Source organism: Tamandua tetradactyla, chromosome 3, assembly GCF_023851605.1.
Source record: "Tamandua tetradactyla isolate mTamTet1 chromosome 3, mTamTet1.pri, whole genome shotgun sequence".
NCBI lineage: Eukaryota > Metazoa > Chordata > Mammalia > Pilosa > Myrmecophagidae > Tamandua > Tamandua tetradactyla.
This window is the reverse complement of record NC_135329.1, coordinates 95,529,458-95,547,416: the sequence shown is the minus strand read 5'-3', so window position 1 is coordinate 95,547,416 and position 17,959 is coordinate 95,529,458. Positions and strand designations below refer to the sequence as shown.

The window sequence follows — 17,959 nt, the reverse complement described above, 5'->3', positions numbered from 1 at the left end:
GATTATCATTTAATTAGGGTAGATCCCTGATAGATTTAAGATTCACTATAAATTGCCAAATTATTCAGCAATATTCTACCACCAGAGTGCCTAATTTAACCTGCCTTTGACACAGAAAATTATTAGGCAAACACACAAACACATGAGCAAATGGAGATTAGCCATTTTTTTCAAAGATATGCAGGTTAAATTTTGGGGGTTTTTTTTTTTTTTTTCCTTTCTGAATTGCCTGGCTGAGCCCGTTGCCATTCTTTGTTATTGATATGCAAAAACATTTTATGTATTCAGATATTAAAGCTTTGCCATTATTATGCAAGTTTTTTTTCCGTTTGTTACACTTGCCTTTTAATTTTGTTTTGGTGGTTTTTTAATTTTAAAGTTCAGAGGTTCTTAATTTTATGTAGTCGGATATATTGATTTTGCTTTGCGGTCTTTTCCTTTCTTTTATCCTTAGGAAGTCAGTCCTGTCATTCTCTTTACTTATCTCTCGTTTAGTGGTTTTGTATTTATAATTTTTTATTCATCTGGAATTTGTGTTGGTTTATTATATTAAACGCAGACCTAACTTCCCTCCCCAATAGTTGACAAATTATCCCAGCATATTTCACTTCTACTAATTTGCACAATGCCTTTATTATATAACAAATATATATGCATGTTTCTGGGTTCTATATTTGGGAATTTTTACAAGTAAAGCCGCTCTTTGGAGAGTTTTATTAGTTTGTTGCTGTTTTAGTGTTAATCTGTTATAATTTTGATGGCTTTAAAATGTATTTTGATAAATGATTTGGCAAATTCATCCACATTATTCCTTTATCATATTTGCTTGGCTCTCCTCACTCTTAATCATCTCAATGACATTTAGAAGAACCTTTAAACTTCACCTTGATCTCCACCCCATTAGCCACCAACTCTCTGAAGAACCTTTTTGTGACTTTAAGTAAAATATTTCATGTATAATCTAAGCTAATAGGAGAAGATGTGATGTTTTTACAAATACTTAGTGGGAGTAGGTGTGTCTGGCTTAATAGGTGTCCTGTGACCTTGCAGCCTACACATTACTTCTTGGAAATATTCACCCCATAGGGATGAGTCCTCCAATCACCTTTCACCACATGACCCCAACCCTCCCTCATTGCCCACTAAAGCAGGGGCAACACCTGACCCAAGCTGGGCCAATCAAAATCTCCTTTCTGGGAATATGAATTTGGAACCCTGGAACACTGGGGACAGAGTTCTGCATGGCCGTTCTGCCAGGACCTGGCAAGAGAAAGCTGCCCCTCAGAAAGAGAGAAGGATGGAGCAGCAGCACAGAGGGAAGACGCCCCTAAGAGTCGATGGTGTTATCACCACCCTTGTCATGAAGAGAATGCCTCCACATTCTCTGAGCCATGTTGGCTTCCTTCTGATAACATTACCTTCATTGCTGACATTAATTTGAGTTGTTGAGTTGTTGCTAAGAAACTACAGATCTCAGACTAAGCCATTCAAAGGCCCCTTTGGGATCTGGACAGAATGGTTTAATTATCTGCAGGAGCCATGCTCTGTGGTAAGATGCACACCCTGGATGAATGCATTTAATCGGCAAAGTTCTGCAAAGTGGCTACCATCTTGCCTCAGACCTAGGTGGCTAAAAAGGCTTCCTGAGCCACCCTGTGCTACACAGGCACAGAGTCCTTTCATCACCAAAATAAAGTAAGGCTCTCAACTTACTGCTGAGAAAGCAGGTGGCACAACTTTCTCAGTAACCCACTCCTCAGCCAAGGGTGCTGCTATTCTCTGTCTCCCTTGGACACTTTCCCAGGCCTTCCGAGAACTGCTGTCCTCCTCCAATGGATCTGTGAACAACTAGCAAGTGAAGCTTTGATCACTAGAGTTCAGTAGTGGCTTCTCAAGTAACACATCCTAATACCCTAAACCGATCTTATTCCATTTTGGAGAAGATTACAACCTGGAGTTCCTAGGAAATACCCTTGACCAGTGGTCCTTGAAATTTTGTGGGTCATCAATGTTTTTAAGAACACAAAGAAATCTATGGATCCTGGGCTAAAAAAGAAAAAGAAAGAAAAGAAAAATCAATGAGTAAGCATGCATATGCATGTACCACACGCTTATTTGGATATAACTTTGGGAGGAAGGTTCACAGACTCCTGGAACCCAGGTACCCAAAGTCTAGGACCCCTTCCAAGTTGGAGTTCACCTTGCCATACCACAAAGTCTCCAATTTCATTTTGAGGGCAGAGCTTAGACCTGCGGGCTGAATGACAGGACAGCTGGATGGGTTCAGTGCTGGTGGAAAACCAATCTCAAAGAGATTTGATTACCAGATGGCTATTATTCTGGAAAGAGGTCTGGGTGGGGTAGCCGATTTTTTTTAAAGCAGTGATTTAATTCATGGCAGATTGAGTCAACCTGATATTGACACAAAATTGACAGGGGGAGCTAATATTCTGGATGATAGGATGAAGATTTTAAAATGCCTCAGCAAAACGGATGATGGGAAATTAAAACAAGTTCAAAATTATCACAAAGGATAAGTATAACACATTGAATTGGGGTTATCAATTAATGACCCAAGTACAATGTGGGGAGACCTTGCTTATCTGAAAAAGACAGCGGGAGTTGGGTGGACAGCAATCTCAGTGTGAGCTGTCTTGGAGACGGGAGCACCCACAGCTCTGCGGACCTCAGGATATGTGAATGGTTGGAGTCTATCTGGATTATCCTGTGGGGGAATTACAGCCCCAGCACACTGAGCAGTCATCTGGAGGATATTCCTTCAGTCTAAGGACTCTATTTGGCAATGAATGTTTAGGAATGGGATTATGCCCAGAGAAGGGGACTAAGAGGTCCAAAGGTCTCCCATTCATCTGAGGGCAGTTTAGAAGAACCAAGACTTTTTCCCTGGAGAAGAGATGACCTGCCTGAGGGTTGATGGTGGCCAAAAATATCTGATAAGCTTCCTATGGAAGAATGACTAGACTTGAGGGTTCTAAGAAATTTCCGATGATGAGCATTGCTAACCAACTGGATGAGCCATCTTATGTAGACATGAACTCCTAGTCCTGGAAATGTTGAGGAGAGGTTTCTTGATCACCTTTCAGACATGCTGCACGATGGCAGACACACCCCACAGTCCTGAGTTGAGGGTTGAACTTGATCTGGGAAGGCAACTCCAGTTAATTGGCAGTGGTAATGACAGAGATGGTGTTTTAGTTTGTTAATGCTGTTGGAAATACCAGAAACAGAATGGCTTTAAAAAAAATTAACTTATTAAGTTGCAAGTTTACAATTCTAAGGCCATGAAAATGTCCAAATTAAGGCAACAACAAGAAGTTACCTTCACTCATAAAAGGCTGGTGCTATCTGGAACACTTCTAACTGGGAAAGCAAGTGGCTGGCATCTGCTGGGGTCTCTGGTTTCTGAACATCTCTCTCAGCTGGGAAGGCACATAGTAACATGTGCTAGCTTTCGCTCCTCATTTCATAAGGCTTCTCCAAGGATGTTTTCCTTCTTCAGCTCCAAAGGGCTCTGGTTTTTCAGGCTCTATGGGCTCTAAGCTTTCTCCAAAATGGTTCCCTCTTAAAGGGGTCCCATAAGCAAACTCACCTTGAATGGGTGGAGACACATCTCCATGAAAACAATAAAAAAGATCCCACCCAGGGAATACTGAATGAGGATAAAAGAACATGGCTTTTTGGGGGTACACTACAGTTTCAAACTGGCACAGATGGCAAGGCCACTTCTGGGGTCAGTAGACTGGTTAGTGATGTCTGTGGGTACAGGGGTAGATAGTGAGGGTGCTCATTCTGCTTACTGGTCAACCCTTATCTGAGATTCCTTATTGTTCCAAGTATCCATATTTCACCTTGGTGTGCCACCGGGAAATGTCTTTTGGTGCCTGTTGTGCATCGATTCATAATCTATGTGAATGCCACATGGATGCGTACTACATGTGGGTGTGTGCTGGGTGTGCCTTCCTCATGGCGATGTTGCCCCACATTAATGTGGTGACATTAGAGCCCCGCAGCAGTCCTGCAATCCTTTCATGGGCAGGTCTGACCCTACATCTACTTCACCTCCCACTCTGGATAACGCTCAGCCTCCCATTCACCCATGTGGTCCCTCCACTGTCCTGAGCACAAACCACCCTCATTCCTACCCCACCCTCTCTCTTGGAAGGAGCCTCCCCTTCCTCACTGAGCCTTCCCCACTTGTCCCAGCCCTGTAAGTGCCTCTCCCCCCATAAAACCTGGCCAGACCCCATGGAGCCCTCTCCCATGAGGATTCTTAGTTATGAGCTCTGCTTCTGTTACGGGTTGACTCACATCCCCCCAAAAGTCATGTTCAAGTCCTAACTTCCAATACCATGAACATTATCTTATTTGGAAATAGGATCTTTGAAGATGTGATTAGTTCAGTTAGGAGGTCAAGCTGTTTTAGGGTGGGCCCCAATCCTGTATGAATGGTGTCATCATTAGCAGAGAAAATTTGGACTCAGACACAGACAGGCACAGGTAGAAGGTCATGAAAAGATGAAGGAAGCAGAGCTTGGGCTTTTATGAGCCAAGGAACACTAAAAACTGCTGACAAGTCCTAGAAGCCAGATGAGCCAAGGAAGGATATAGGTTTCAGAGAGCGCACAGCCCCTCCAATACCTTGATTTCAGTCTTCTGCCCTCCAGAACCAAGAGACAATCAATGCCTATCATTTGAAGAAACCCAGTTTGTGGTACTCTGTTACAGCAGTCCTGGGAAACTAAGAGAGTCTCAAAAGAAATGAGGGCAATTGTAGATTGGTTGATGGAAATTAGCCTCTTTAGGTTTCTAGGGTGGTTTGCCTCCAAGCTAGAGCCTGAGACAAGGCATGGGTACAGGAAGTTTATTTGGGAGGTAATCCCTGACCAAGCTGGGAGCCAAGGGAGTAGAAATGGGAAGCAGATAGCGTTGACCAAGGTTGAGTTACTAAGGCTACAGGGGCTTAGTGTGCTGGGACCCCTGGCAACTCCACAAACGCCTCCCAGAAATGTCTCTTTGAGGATGGGGCACATGTCCACTATATTCCCACCTCATGGGTGGAGGCTTGCCCTTGGAAGTCTTGTCTCTTTGCATTTCTGGGCCACACTTGCTTGCAGGCTGAATGGAGGCCTTCAGAGCAAGTTCAGAAGCAGGAAAGGTGCAAAAGCTGCTTGGGCTTCCAGTGGGGTGCGGTCAACCCACACCTGAGCTCTCCTGTTGCCTGTCCCCTGACAAGTCCATCCTGTCACCAGAATCAGAGGAAAGCTGATTAAGGACACCAAAAGAGTGTCCCCGGGAGGCACGGCTTGTCCTGTGCCACCTGAGATTTTCCACTAGTGTTCCCTTGCATTTATTGAGCACCACTGTGTATCCTGCTTCAGGGACCAAGATACAGAAAGTTCCAAGTCTGTTTCTTGTCTCCTTCCATTTAGACTACAAGCCTTTTGAATGCAGGCAGTATGGTATTCTGAACATATAGTAAGTGCCCAAACAGATTCGTAGATTGAGTGATACATTAATTGATAGAACACTTTACCAAACTAAGCCTTCATGGTTTCTATATGAAAAGTCATTCCCCATCTTAGGAAAATTCAGAAGCTTCCTCCCAGGCCTCGGGGGCATTCTAACCTCCGGTGTATGCAGTACACATCCCAGTGATAAAGTCCTTAATAACTACAGGATAAGTTGGCAGAATGATTTAGATCTAAAGTCCAGAGCAAGGCAATTACATCCGGCTCCCAGCTTTAAAAAATGGAAATAATCTTTATCTGAATTTTTAAAGGTATGTTAAAATTATAACAGCAAATGTCAAATGTGGTGATGACTTGCCCTGCCCACGTGAGAGTGGTGGAGGGGAAGGAGAACCGAAATGTGCACGTGGATGCCACCTAAAGGGTAACATCATTGGATGTCAACCAGGATGCTAATTGTACTTTGATCGATCACAGTGGGAATCTGAATAGCATCAGGGAAATGAAATTCTTGAGGCCAGCCCTTCTGCCACAGACCTTCCTCACCTCCTTTGGACAAATGAGACATCTGAGGAAGGAATTCGTCTCCAGGGGCTTGCTGTCCTGCTAAATTATTTTCCATTTCTCATTAATTCTTGTCTCCCTTTTGCTGGCGCCACCACCCCCTCCATGCCCTCCTTTGCCTGTCCAAGGCACATCAACCTGTCAGGCTTCCTACTCCAGGAGGCCCTTCCTCCCTGCTCTACTGAGCTACCTTCTCTCCCAGCCACAGGGCTTGACCAGACAGTCCATGTGAAGGTGAAAATTCATCAGGTTGTACGTGTGAGATTTATGCACTTTACTGCAGGTGCACAATACCTTAATGCAAATATATATATAATATAAAATATAATATATATAATGTAAAATATAATACATATATATAAACTATAATATATATTTATAATATAAAATATAATATATATAATATTATATGTATATATAAACTAAGATAACAGTAATATAATAATTGGCACCTGTCTCCTGGGCACATAGGGCACCCAGTCCTTCAGGTGCTGTCTATTTCACTCTTTACAGGTGCTTTTCAAGGAAGATGGTACCAGTTTCATTTTCCAGGTGGGGAAACAAAGTCTCAGACAGGTTAAAGAGCTCAGTTCAGTCACCAACGACGCCAGTTGTGAACCCAGAACAAAGTGGCAAAATTCCCAAAAGTCACGGATCCTACCCAAAGTCAGTCCCGAGACCGGAAGGAGGTTGGCTGACTCTAACATGAAGTGAAAGCAGCACAGTCTTTGTGCCTGGCGATGTTGGAGGGGTGCTGGGAGGGGGCAGGGAGGGGCCCCTGCCTCATGGTGGGAGGCCTCAGGGCAGAGGCTGTGGGGGTGGGGGTGGCAGTGAGCAGGGGAAAAGCCGCCACCTCCACAGATGCCCAGAGCCCTCTGAAATTGTCCCATCTCCCCCTCTGGACAATAAGGAGGCTGCTGAGGTCAGGGATAAGCCTGGCTCCTCCTGGGTCTGGGCACACTCAAGATGCTGCAGATTATTTATTATCACTCTTAGATCTGGCCTGGAAGAAGATTTCTTTTCCTCCCCTGCCGCCCTTCCTTCCCCTCCTTTTCTCCTCCCTCTCCCTCCCTCCTTTCTGAAGCACTCGCTGTGTGCCAGACCTGGTCCCTGGCACTGGACACTGCAGTGAATTCAACAGCGTGAGCCTCTGCCATGAGGGAGCTTCCAGTCTAGTAGGGGAGACCCATGATGCGGAAGCGCCCAAACAAGCAAACGAACACTCTTTTTGTGTTACATGTTGTTAGGTGCCATGGATTAAATGCAGCAACTAAGAGCGATATGGAGCCGGGAGGTGGAAGGGCCGGGGTTCAGTGCAGATGAGGTGTTAAGAGTGATCTCTCCAAGGGGCCTGGTTGGGGGTATGGGCCAGGGGAAGAGTGTCCAGGCAGAAGACTAGCAGGTGCAAAGGCCCTGAGGGGGGAAGGAAGCCCTAGTGCTGGAGGAATCCCCGAAGGTCAATTGGGTTGGTTGGGGGAGGAAGAGGGAGTAGTAGTCTGTGAGGTCAGAGAAATAGACAGGGTCAGGTTTAAGAGGCATTCTGATTTCACTCTAAATATAATGGGACCCTCTGAATGTTTTTTTTTTTTAAGATTTTAAATTCTTTATTCTTTAATTCAGTGCACAATTACATTATTTGTTTTTCATCATATAGCTGCACATTTATCATCACAATTAACTTTTATCTTTTTTTGTGAAAAATAACTGCTCTGGTTTGCTAGCTGCCCAAATGCAATGTACCAGAAATGGAATGCTTTTAAAAAGGGGAATTTAATAAGTTGCTAGTTTACAGTTCTAAGGCTGATAAAATGTTCTAATTAAAGCAAGTTTATAGAAATGTCCATTCTAAGGCATCCAGGGAAAGGCACCTTGGTTCAAGAAGGCCAATGAAGTTCAGGGTTTCTCTCTCAAGTGAGAAGGCACATGGCAAACACAGTCAGGGCTTCTCTCTCATCTGAAAAGGCGTGTGGCGAACAACAGCATCATCTGCTAGCTTTCTCTCCTGGCTTCCGGTTTCATGAAGCTCCCCGGGGTCATTTTCCTTCTTCATCTCCAAAGGTCACTGGCTGGTGGACTCTCGGCTCCTCGAGGCAATGTCATTCTGCAATGTTCTGTCATCCTTCTCTGCTCTCTCTGAATTTCCTGCTTTCTCCAAACTTTCCTCTTTTGTAGAATTCCAGTAAAGTAGTCAAGACCAACTAACACTTTTAGTTTAACAACCACTCTTGATTGAGTCACATCTCCAGGGAGGTGATCTAATTACGGTTTCAAACATACCGTACTGAAGAAGGGTTAGAAGAAACGGCTGCCTTTAGAAAACAGGATTAGAATTAAAACATGGCTTTTCTAAGGTACACGCATCCTTTCAAACCAGCACAATAACATATATACAAAAAAGTGAAATCCTCAAAATGCATTGTGACAATGAGTTGTAGAACAGATTTCAGAACCTGGTGCAGGTTACAATTCCACAATTCCAGGCCTTTGCCTCTAACTGCTCTAAGACACTGGAGTTACCAAAAGAAACTCCAATATAATGATTCAGCACCCACACTCATCATTCAAACCAGACCTTCTCTATAACTCCACCATCACCCCTGACCTCTGAAAGAGTTTGAATAGAGGTGTGGCTCTGTGAGTCCAGGTTTCCTTGGGAAGATCACACTGGAGGCCCCGTGGAGAACTGGTGGGAGTGGCCAAAGAGGTGGGCCCCGCAGGGAGGTTCTGGCAGAGGCCAGTGGTCAGGAAGTGAATGTGGAGTTGGCCATGAGCTTTTTAGCTCATCAGCTCCTTAGTGGACCCCTGGAAATGCTGTTAATGGGTCTGAACCCACCGCCACCTCCCTCCCAGGATCCCCAGGGTAAGGGTGATCATGAAATCGTGGGTTTTCAGGGACATAGACAGTAAGCAGTGAGATCAGTCCTCCTTTCTTCCTTCTGGTTGCCTCGAGGAAAAAGCCTCTTGAGATGCCTGCAGCTCCCAAACCTCGGTGGGCCGTAGGGACAAAGAAGAATTTACCAAAACTTTTTGTTTTCATCAGATTTTACCTTTGTCATATCATACAGATTTTCCACTTATAGTTGTGAAATTGTGTGCGTGTATGTGTGAATGCATTTGTTTAAGTTAAAAAAAAAAGGTGAGATGAAATTTATAAAAATATTATGTTAAGTATAATTCAGATTGGGATGGGCACAAATCAGAAAGCGGAAAGACACTTCTCCAGCCCAGGAATCGCTGTTTCTCCTCTCTCCGCCTTGTCTTCTCCCACCAGGACCATCTGTTCGAAACGTCTCCTGCCTGATTCTTCAGCTTCCAGGCCCATTTTCTGAGCCATCATCCTCACTCTGTCCAGGGTGATTTTCTAAAGTGAAGAGCAAATCCCATAAACCTCCTACTTGAAGCTTCCTCCAGACAACTGGGTGTTTGAAGCGGGATGCACCAACAAATGTTAAAATAAATTGGGTAATGGACATATTAGTGGTCAATGAGAGGGAGGGGTAAGGGGTATGGTGTTTATGAGTATTTTCTTTTTTCTTTTTCTGGAGTGATGCAAATATTCTAAGAAATGATCATGGTGATGAATATGCAACTATGTGATGATATTGTGAGCCATTATACATCAAGTATGGAATGTTGGTATCTTAAGAATGTTTGTGTTTGTACAGTGCTTTGTTTTGTCAATAAAAATATAGAAAAAAAAGTGGGATGCACCAGCCTCGGGGGCATGTGACGTTACCTTCGGGGGCATGGGTTGAAAATGTTGGACTTGCACTTAGAAAAAAAGGAAAGGACAAAAAGAAAGGGCATGAGGATGCCTGGAAAAGAGAAAAGCTGGGAATTGGACAAAGGCTTGGAGGAAGAAAGGAGGACAGATGCATTTGTGAATTTCCAAACAGCCTACAGGGAGCAAATTCTCTTGGCCTTCCCTTGGTCTCTTACCTTCCTCTCTCTCTCTTCCATCTTCCTTCCTCTCCAGGAGACCCGCTGTAGTACCCTCTAGTACCCCCCAGCAAAGCCCCCACTCCTGGCTTGGAAATTCTCTATTTGGTTCTGCCCATATGTGGCAGATGAAGCCAAAAGTGCCTGAGATAAATCTGGCCCTTCAAATCTCAGCTGAATATTTCCAAGCATCACCCTGCCCTTTACTGTCATCATTAAAGCACACATAACGCACATACACATACGCACACGCAAATATATAAGAGCAACCCAGCACACCCGCAGCTTCCCTCCCTCCTGCTGAAACCGCTGCCCAGCTCCTCAGAGGTGACGGAATGCACCACCCGAGCAATGGTTCCTTTCAAGACAATAATTACAAAACACTTAGTGGTATCTCTAAATGATCATATGTTTTATTTAAATATTTATCTTTCCCAAACTTGACTTAAAATCTATAAGTAATTAGTTATCAGCCCAGCTACCAGGGTGACAGGCGGTTTCCTTAATTTTCTATGCAGTCGGCAGGTTTTACCTCGTAAATTATTCTAGTCACAGCACACTTCAAAGGTCTAAATGAGAAAAAAAACTTAAACGCCTTAATATCGTTGAGATTTGCAAAGATATTTGAGGATTTGCTGAGGGATTCAGTGCAGGAGGAAAAAAGTGTTTTGTTAGCAGGGAGACTAACTTGCATCTCCAATTTGAAAGAATATCTGAAATCTGAATGCACAGAGATTATTTAGAGGAGAGAGCACTGAACATCATTGTTTTTTCCTTGCAGCTGGTACCTTTGAGTTTTGGGTTGCACTGGTTCAAAGGAAATATGGGAAGGCAGTCTGCCCTCTTTTAGCAGAGGTCATGACGTTTTAATCTATTTATATTTTATTTTTAAATTTTTTATTAGAGGGGTTTGTAGGTTTGCAGAGAACTCACACAGAAAATGCAGGTTTCCCATATACACCTCCTCACACCCATTTTTTCCCTTTGTCAGTTTTGCTAAAGGTCACTCAACAAGGTTTACTTTTTTTAATCTACTTTAGGATTGAACTCATCTGGGGAAGATAATTTCATTGCCTTAAACACTCTGTGTTAACACTATTAAGAACTTTTCTCTTCATTTTACAGATTTTTCTACTGATATATTAATTTCCCTCTAGACCCAGGTCGGCAAACTTTTCCTGCAAAGGACCGGATGACAAATATTTTCAGTTCTGTGGGCCATACAACCTCTCTTGCAGTTACTCAGCTCTGTCCTTGTAGCCCGCCAGCAGCCACAGACAATGTGAAAGCAAAGCAGGGAGGACTGTGTTCCAATGAAATTCAACGGTAGGCTGGATTTGACCCGCAGGCCATAGTTGGCAGACCCCTGTTCTACACTGGACTATAGCCTTCTTGAGGGGAGGGACTGCATCTTATTTATTGGTGCTGTGCTTAGGGTTTCAAATGGTGCAGACACTGGGAGCTCCCTCCATGGGCATTGCAGGACTGGCCGCATGAAGGGCCCTGGGGAGGCCTGAGCATTCTCTTCTCGGGTCCCCATAGCAGCTGCCAGGGCTGCCCTGTCATAGGTCCTCAGATTTGCCGGGGTGAAGGGTGGACCTGTTTGGATGGGCAGGGTCTTCTCTGTGGACAGGGGTCCATTGGAGCCCGCCCCAAGGCCAACATGCCCAAGGCCAGTTCTTGTCCTTTCCTGTGACTCGATGCTTCCCATATTTGCCTGCTCCTCAAGAGTGACAGAATGGAGCTGCCTCATCACCTCCATTCCCTTCTCCCCTCGCTCTCCTACTCCCTTCCTCAGCCTTGGAAGTACAGGACAGAGCAGCTCGGGCTGACTTCCAGGCTGAGGCCTGTTCCTCGGAGCTCAGCGTTGGGTATGGGGCTGTTTTTACACTAATGACTGAGCCAAGGGTACAGAAGCCCCCATGGCTTATACAGAGCATGTATGTCCAGTAGGAGCCCCTTAAAACATATATTTATAATATATATGCTGGCTCCCATGTTAGCTAGAGACTCTGAAAATAAGAGTTGGGCAGGAATCTACCCTTTTCTGTGCTCCATGCCCTCCCTGGTGAAGGATAAGACAGGCCCTTCCTTTCAGTGCACAATTTCAGCTCAGGCAAGGTCCATTCTGCCTTTGCCACTTGCTGATCTAGGGCCAGTTGAGGAGGGTTCCCCAAGGATCAGCACAGATAAGAGATCCGGGTCAGTTCTAGATTAGAGGCCGTGTCTTCCTTAGGTTTGCTGAAGAACAGAACTGTTTGCTTTTCAAACCCAATTGATTTTGTGTGGCAGAAACCCTGGTTCCTGTAGACAGATTAGGCATCTCTAGGTGTGCATGTGTGTGCTTATGTGTGAAGGTGTGTACCTTTGCATGTGCACATGTTTATGTACTGTGCACATGTGTGTACATGTGTGTGCATGTGTTTGTGTGTGCATGTGTCCATGTCTGTGCTCACATTTTCTGTGTACATGTGTGTGCATATTCTTTGTGTGTGTGTGTGTGTTTGTGTGTATGTGTGCATGTGCAAGTGTGCCTATGTACTCATAAATGCCAAATAAAATGTGATCCATAGTCCTTCACCACCTTCTGAGGGGCCATGAACTCCTATCGAGTTCATTGCTGAGTGAAATAAGTGAGAGTGAGAGATTTGGAGCTGGGGCAGGAAGGGGTAGGAAGGGGTGGGATCCAGGAGGAAGGAGAATTGATAATAATAAATGTCAACTGAGCACACAGACTGTGCGTCCCTCTCTAACTTCTACTCATATTAAGTCATGCATGCTCACAGCAACCTTACAAAATATGCTGTCACTGTCCCCCTTTTCTAGATAAGAAAACTGAGGCCTAGAAAGACTAAATGACCAGCCTGAGGCATGTGGCTCATAGGCACGAGAGGTAGGGTTGGATCCTGATGGCCAGACCCAAAGGCTGCTTTCTAAGCTCTCTGAGCCAGTGTGGCTGAGCGGCCCAGTGAGGGGCAGTGAAGCCCGCTGGTGGCCTACAGCAGGGCGCTGGCAGCAGAGTGTGGGCCTTGTGCAGTGTAGGCGGATGCCACCCAGCCGTGCCAGCCATCGCCCTGCCAGAAGGGAGACCTGCTCCACCCAGGGCCCTGCAGCGCAGGTGGGTGCCCCCCAGCCACGCCAGCCATCGCCCTGCCAGAAGAGAGACCTGTTCCACCCAGTGCCCCTCGTTCTCTAGACAAGCCTGGAATCCAGACGTGTAGGTGGAATTTCCACATTTAAAAGCACTTTGCAGGCCAAGTGAATGAATGGCTCTTGGCTGACAGGGGTAACTCTTGTTGGTTCCCCAGTGCCATCCGAAGGGCAGAGGGGATGAGGGCCCCAGAGGACCTGGGCACCCAGCCTGTGCTGCAACAAAACCTCAACCCGAGAAGGCAGCCACCTCCGGAGGACCTGGCCTGGTTCTACTAGGGAAGGACTCGCTTCCCTTTCCCCAGGGTATTTCCTCCTCTGTGGCCCCTGAGGACAGGGCTCTGGGGGAGCTGGGGTCACACGGGAGCTGACTTTCCTGCTCAAGCCCGGCCTGCGGGAGCTGCCATCCAGGAAAAGGATTTCCTGGCTGTTCACGCGCGTCCTGGCCCGCAGCGCTCCTGCTCCAGGACTAGCGGGCGCTCCATCCACAGGTCCCACCTCGGAGAAAGGCTCCCAGAGGAGCAGGAAATGGCTTCGTGCGCCCAAGATTCAGGGCCTTGCTTTCCCTGCTTGCCCTCAGCAGGCCGCGTAACTTCCTGATCCCTCCATTACTCTCTCCCGAAAGGACAAGCTGAATGAATGCTCCTGAGAAAGAGCTTCTGTTTTCTGTTATTTCAGGGAGCTGCTTGGGTCCTTGGGACATCGGGAGCAGGAAGAAGTGGAGCAGCCCGATTGCATAGTTTCGGGGTCCATGAGTCAGAGGGTGGAAAAGGTCCCTCAGGGCAGAAGCCCCGTGAGTCCCACCACCTATTGCCTCCCTGGGCCAGTGGGCCAGCTGTCTCAGGGCAGACCTAAGGACACGGCTTGTCCCCCCTTTCCCTTTTGCCACTGGGCCCAGGGACTGGAATCATGGAAAACTCAGGCTGGAGGGTTTTGACCATGGCCAGGTCCCTTGTCAGTGGCTAGTCTTTGAACAGGGTTTGCCTCCACTCAGTGAGGTCAGCCTGGCGACACCCACCCATGTGCTTGGGACATCAGTCCCTTCCGCCCCACCCACCAGCCCTCTCCCTCCCACTTTCTGCCCTACAGGCCTTCTCAGTTCATTCCAGGACCCAAGACCCATTTACATGCCTGTTAATCAGCTCCATCTCGATTTCATAGCCAGGTTCAGCAGAAGCGTGGCCTTGAGGCGGGGTGATTTTCTTGCACCAACCTAAGGCCTTTCCCTTCCACTCCTCTGCTTGCTTTTCCCCTTTAACTCATGCTCTCTGCTCTCTGGAGAGGTTCAGAAGCCACTCACTTGTCCCCGAAGTGAACCCAGTGGACTGTCCCAGTGGACTCTAAATCCCACCTCTAGTCAAGGCCCAGGGAGCAGGACCGGGCTGGCCAGGTATGGCTGATGACCTGCTACAGGGTGGGCCGCAAGCAGGAGCGAAACTGGGAGTGAAGTACAAAGCTCTGAAATAGCTGCAAGGGGGCTGGGTCACCCTGGGAGTCAGCAGGCGGGTCCGGGAGGCAGAGGTCGCCAGCATTCAACACCAGCTGCCAGGTCCGCACGGCTGGCTAAGCTATGGCCTTCATTAATTCACTCAACAAACATTTGTTGAGCACCTATTATGTGGTAGGCATGGTCCTGGCATTGGGGATGCACAGTGAACACACAGACAAAATTCCTGCTCTCAGAGCTTGTACTCTAGCAGGGGAAATGGTTAATAAACAAAGTGAACAACTAAATGTAAAGTATATTGGAAAGTGGTAAGGGATATGAAGAAAAAAAATAAAGCTGGAAGGTGGATGAAGTGTCGGGGTGGGGAAGAATTTTTTTTTATTCACTTTAAATTATTTTAAAATGCCAAAAAACACGTAACAAACGCAAGCATTCCTATTTTGATCATTCCGTTCTACATATATAATCAGTAATTCACAATGTCAACACATAGTTGAATATTCACCATCATGATCATTTCTTGGAACATTTGCTCCTATTCAGAAAAAGAAATAAAACAAAAACAGAAAAAAAAATCATGCATACCATACTCTTTACCCCTCCCTTTCATTGATCACTAGCATTTCAAACTAAATTTATTTTAACATTTGTTCCCCCTATTATTTATTTTTTATAAATATGTTCTACTCGTTTGTTGACAAGGTAGATAAAAGGAGCATCAGACATGGTTTTCACAATCACACAGTCACATTGTGAAAGCTGTATCATTATCCAATCATCATCAAGAAGCATGGCTACTGGGAACACTGCCCTACTCTTTCAGGCAGTTCCCTCCAGCCTCTCTACTATATCTTGAATAACAAGGTGATATCTACTTAATGCATGAAAATAACCTCCAGGATAACCCCTCGACTCTGTTTGGGATCTCTCAGCCATTGACACTTTGTCTCATTTCACTCTTCCCCCTTTTGGTCGAGAAGGTTTTCTCAGTCCCTTGATGCTGAGTCTCAGCTCACTCTAGGATTTCTGTCCCATGTTGCCAGGAAGGTCCACACCCCTGGGAGTCATGTCCCACGTACACAGGGGGAGGTCGGTGAGTTTGCTTGTTGTGTTGGCTGGAGAGAGAGGCCACATTTGAGCAACAAAAGAGGTTCTCTTGGGGGTGACTCTTAGGCCTAATTTTAAGTAGGCTTGACCTATCCTTTGTGGGGTTAAGTTTCATATGAACAAACCCCAAGACTGGGGGCTCAGCCTATAGCTTGGGTTGTACACACTGCTTGTGAGAATTTCAAGAATTCATCTTGGGGAAGTTGAATTTTCCCCCTTTCTCACCATTCCCCGAAGGGGACTTTGCAAATACTTTTCCGCTCACTGATCAAATCATTCTGGGTTTCATCAGGGCATCACTCTGGACAAACCAACAAAATCTCATGTCCTACCCAAGGTTTCATGTACTTATCGTGTTCAGTTAAGCTGTCTACATAAGTTATATTAGGAAATGCACTAGTCAAAATATAAATTTTGTACCAAATAAACATTTTTTGCTTTAGTCTCACACATAAGTTGAAATTTTAAAATATTAACTACCATCTATTTCAGCACCCTGCAGTAATGCCATTCCTTTGTTCTTCCTCATGCAAAATGTTTAAAAAAACATTTTTAAAATTTGTGCATTTAGTCACTATCATTATACACTCTAGGCATACTTAGATTATACCATCCCAATCTTTATTGTCTATCTTTCTTTCTGATTTCATTTATGCCCCCAACCCTCCTCCCTCTATCATTCTCACAAGCAGCTTCATTCAGTGTTTTAACATAATTGTGTTACAGTTAGGTAGTATTGTGCTATTCATTTCTGAGTCTTTATATTCAGTTCTGTTGCACAATCTGTATCCCTTCAGCTCCAATTACCCAATATCTTACCCTATTTCTATTTCCTGATGTTCTCTGTTACCAACGAAATATTCCAGGTTTATTCATTGATGTCAGTTCATATCTGTGAGACCATACAGTATTTGTCCTTTTGTTTTTGGCTAATCTCACTCAGCATAATGTTCCCAAGGTCCATCCATGTTGTTACATACTTCATAACTTTATTCTGTCTTACAGCTGCATAATATTCCATCGTATGTACATATCACAGTTTGTTTAGCTACTCGTATGTTGATGGACATTTTGGCTGTTTCCATCTCTTTGCAATTGTAAATAATGCTGCTATAAACATTGGTGTGCAAATGTCCGTTTGTGTCCTTGCCCTTATGTCCTTTGAGTAGATACCTAGCAATGGTATTGCCGGGTCGTATGGCAATTCTATATTCAGCTTTTTGAGGAACCGCCGAACTGCCTTCTACAGCAGTTACAGGGGTGGGGTAAAATTTTAAACTGAAAAGTTTATAGGGCCTTGTTGAGAAGGTGAAATTTGAATAATGATTTTTTTTAATTTGAGAATTCGTAGATTTACTGAAAGATAAAGCAAAAAATAAAGTTCCTATATGCCAGCCCCATTTTAACATTTTGCTTTAGCTTGGTACCTTTGTTACGACAGAGAAAATGTTATTATTATACTATTTACAATAGTCCATAGTTTACATAGAGGAATTACCGTGTTGTACAGTCCTATGGTTTTATTTTTTAAATTTTTATTCTGATAACATATACACCACCAAAAATGTCTCCTTTTAACCACATCCAAGTGTAGAAGTCAGTGGTGTTAAATATATTTGCAATGTTGTGTCCCCATTACCACCATCCATTACCAAAACCCTTCCGTCATCCTGAACAGAAATTCTGCACCAATTAAGAATTAACACTCCATGCCCTAACCTTTCTCTGGTCCCTGGTAACTTGTATTCTAGTTTCTGATTCTATGAATTTGCTTATTCTAATTATTTAATATCAGTAAAATTACACAATATTTATCCTCTTGTGTCTGGCTTATGCCACCCTACATGATGTCTTCAAGGTTCATCCATGTTGTCACATGCCTCAGCAATTCATTCATTTTCACAGCTGAATAATAGTCCATTGTACAGACAGACCACATCAAGTTCATCCATTCTTCTGTTGATGGATACTTGGGTTGTTTCCATCTTTTGGCAATTGTGACTAATGCCACTGTGAACATCGGTGTGCAAACATCTGTCGGAGTTCCTGCTTTCAATTCTTTAGGGCATATACCTAGAAGTGGGGTTGCCAGATCATATGGTAATTCTACTGAGTGAAGACGTGAAGGAAGCGAGGAAGCCTGCTGTGCAACCAGCTCAAGAAAGAACATTCTAGGGAGATTCAATAGCAGATGAAATGTCCCAAGGCAGAGCATGCCTGGGACGTTTGTGGCATAGTGAGGACAGCAGCAGCCAGCACAGAG

General features: G+C 44.9%; 1 long non-coding RNA gene across 2 annotated transcripts in view; it reads left to right on the top strand.

Moving 5' to 3' along the window:
• The window catches only part of LOC143676241 (uncharacterized), a 38,487-nt gene extending 31,717 nt beyond the window's left edge, over window positions 1–6,770 (top strand). For both annotated transcript variants that reach the window (XR_013171946.1, XR_013171948.1), the window contains exon 5: window positions 6,567–6,770. This is a non-coding gene — a long non-coding RNA (uncharacterized LOC143676241). The remainder of the gene's footprint in view (window positions 1–6,566) is intronic.
• Window positions 6,771–17,959: the final 11,189 nt, after the last annotated feature.